This window comes from Zea mays, unplaced genomic scaffold (assembly GCF_902167145.1).
Source record: "Zea mays cultivar B73 unplaced genomic scaffold, Zm-B73-REFERENCE-NAM-5.0 scaffold_309, whole genome shotgun sequence".
Taxonomy (NCBI): domain Eukaryota; kingdom Viridiplantae; phylum Streptophyta; class Magnoliopsida; order Poales; family Poaceae; genus Zea; species Zea mays.
The window spans coordinates 31402-34974 of NW_023366936.1; positions in this window are offsets into that span (position 1 = coordinate 31402).

Consider the following 3573-nt stretch of genomic DNA (forward strand, 5'->3'; position numbering starts at 1 on the left):
CTATATTTCTGCAACAGCAACACCAAATTAGATATTTCTCACACATAACATACACAAAACATATATATCACAAACATATGACAAAACGTATCACATAAACATATAAATCACAAACGCATTGACATCACACATCACAAACACATTGATATAATTCACACATCACAAACATTTCAGATACGAGAGTGTTTACACAAACATAACGTCCAGGAGTTAAAAACATAACGAGCACGAGTTTAAGTGTTTAGAGATAACCACCACTTGGGTGGTTAGAGCTTTGACCGCTGCCGCCTTCACCACCAGGAGGAGGGAACGCGAAGAGCGAGTCAACAAATCCAGTCCCTGCTGCTGGATCAGACCCACTGCCACCCGCTTCAGGCGTAACCTATGCAAGTTAGCAAATATCAACACGTTAAATGCAAATATCAAAAGTATACAAGTGTATAAATTAATGGAGAGTTATCAAACGTACCCTATCTCCAGGTGCAGGTATATGTGTCGGAGGGGTGGTGAACTGTGGTGGTGGAACTGGTGTGTTTGCAAATTGGCTCCATTGTGGTGGCGGTGGAAAATTTGATGTGATGCCCTGTTGCTGCATTAATTGTTAAACACATATGTGTTACTACTGAAGATGTTGTATTGAAATATAATAATTTAGAGTTCGGATTATGTGTACTCACTTGATACATCGCTTGATTATGAGCATTGCAAGCCTCCATAAATTCGCGTTGTTGTCTCATCTCTTCACGCATCCTCATAATCTCCAACTCCTGCTCGTTCGGTCGACGAGAGCATGAGCTACGGGAAGATGAACCCGTCCTCTGAGATCTCACCGACGACGAGTCAATGAATCCGTCGAAGAGTGCGTATCTATAAGTGATTCAAAAAAATGTTATTACTGCATAATCCATTTAGTGTCAACCATATAATTTCATAAGTTAGAGCTTACCGTCCATGCGCTTTGCCACCACCACTTGCGTACACCACCGAGGGATCCACCGGTTCATGGCGCCAGTCGTAGTCAGGGCCATGGCGACGAACCATCTCCTCCCCATATGCCGCCTATACATCGTTCACAACCTTACAAATGCAGGATTTTATATACTTTTAACGTTTGAACTTTTGAGCCAAAACTCACCAAGCGATCCGTGGCTGTCTGGCTGCAGAGCTGGTCAGGGTTGTTCGGGTCTGGTCCTTTGTGGCCCTCCTGGTACACCTCAATGTCACTAGGCTTTTGGCCACTCGTAGCTTCCTGTATAAACAAAAAACATTCATAAGCAATCGTATTATTTGTTGATCGACATAGAAAGATCAAACTTACCATTCTTTTAGCTTTTCGTATCATGTCGTCACCGCCAAACTTGTGGTTAGGATTGGTTCCTCGACATTGTCTGTGATGCGTTGACGCTTTCTGGAAGCCTTCGGAAGCCCAATATCGACACCAAGCATAGTACGCATCAGGCACGGGCGCCATCCATGGAACCATCACCTGCACACACACAATGTTACATATTATATCAATCACAACAATAAATATAAAGGGTAAAACAAATTGAATACTAACCTCACGATATTGATCCTCAGTCAAATATATCTTTGAGGACCCTTCCTTTTTATTCAAGGGGCCCGCTTCTTCCGGATGCTTTTGAAAATACAGGTTTGTAGCCTGAATTTTCGCATAGTATATGGCATCCTTCACCAGCTTCTTTGCATTGTTTTGCAAGACACGTTCAGCGTGCCCCATGTAATCCTCTCCGTCAGGCAACCGATATCGAAGCTACAACATAAAGAATACAAATACAATGGTATAAGTCATAGATTTACAATATTAAGAAACATAACAAAAATAATAAAGAATTCATACCCAAAAGTCATTTCGCACAAGTCCCTGTCTGTCGGTGTGGTTTCGTTCCTTTTTAAACTTGTACTCATCCCAGGTACTGACGAGCACCTCATCCTCGGTATCACCGTTTGACACCTTCACTATACCAGGGTAGTGAAGGCGGCAAAGAGAACCCAACGTAAGGTTAACCTGAGTGTGGTGTCCCTTGCCGTCAAAGGACAGGTCCTCCCAATTCCTGCAGTACACAAAAACATTAACAATACACATAATAGTTATATTAGATAAGTTAATATATTACACTCACCGATCTCCATGTGGCATGATTAAAGTCCTATCAGCCTCTCGCTCTATCGCGTGACGAGGCTTTACTGAGTGGCTTTTTCTTGAGCGACGTGTGCGTGTCGCTGAAGAGCCTCCCGAGCCATCATCCATCGGGTTGTCAGCCGGTTCGCCCTGTTGGCCCCACTGGTCCCACGCTTGTTGCTGCTCTCTCTGGTGGTCCCACTGGTCCCATGGCTGGTGATGCTGTGCGGCCTGGTCCCATGTCACGTGGTCCACCTCCTCATTGTGCTCCACCTCCTCATTGTGCTGCTCAGCCTCATTGTGCTCCTCCTCCTCAATGTGCTGCTCCTCAGTGTGCTGCTCATCCTGGTACATACAACTCAAGATTTATTTGTAAATATGTAAACAAATTTATTTGTACAAGATATGTTACCTCATCTCCATGTACCGCGCTCAACAGCTCTCGACGTCTGCTGCTGCTCGAAGAACTGCCCTGAAAAAGGCCCAGGCCCTTGAACAAGCCCTTCACTGACTTCTTTGATTTTGGCGGCATCCTGCATAAAAAATAAGAAATTATTCATTAGTGCATCAAAAATGACATAATACTTAAAATATAAACAAATGAAATAACAAAACAACTTTACTTGTTAAATATCATCAAAATCAGGATCTATTTGTTCTCTTCTATGCAGAGGTCGCCATGTAACTTTTCTCCTAACCGGTTGTCTTCTCCGTCTCTCGGGAAAAGTTAAGTCGTTAACGTCTGCAACTAGTGAATCTAATGCCGGTGCAGGATCAATATGAAAATTAGTTGGCAACTCTTCTTCTTGAAACACCTCATCAACCTGCTCAAGGTGACCAATTTGATATTCGTCCTCACCAGGAGTGTATAGGCGTTCGCGGGGATTTACATTGTACACAACCCTCCATTTAGACAACTTTTTGCATGGATATGTCGAGAAATAAACTTGGTCTGCTTGATGGGCAAGGATATACGTGTCGTGTCCTTGAAGCAATTTCTCAGGTTGGATCTGTGTCATCCCAAATTCGGTCCTATAATACTTCGGGTCATACCATTTACACTCAAAGAAAACTAGCGCTAAAGGCTTATTTCCAGCAAATGTAATCTCGATTATATTTTTGATTTTCCCGTAATAGCAGGCTTCGTGTCCTTCCATGTCGGTTGCCCTAGTAACGACTCCACTATTTTGAGTGGCGGCCATAGGATGACTTGATTCGAAAATGCTTGAACGAAAGCGATATCCATTGACGTCGTAACGTCCATAGCTTTTGGCAGTTATGCTTCCAATAGATAACTGACGTAAGTCATCATTCAAATTCATTTCCTCCCCAAACTGTCAATCATGCCACAAAGCATTAGCAAATTCTGTAATATTAGTTAACTGAAATTAGCTCTCGGACCCACATAATTAAGACTTACACGGTCCCGA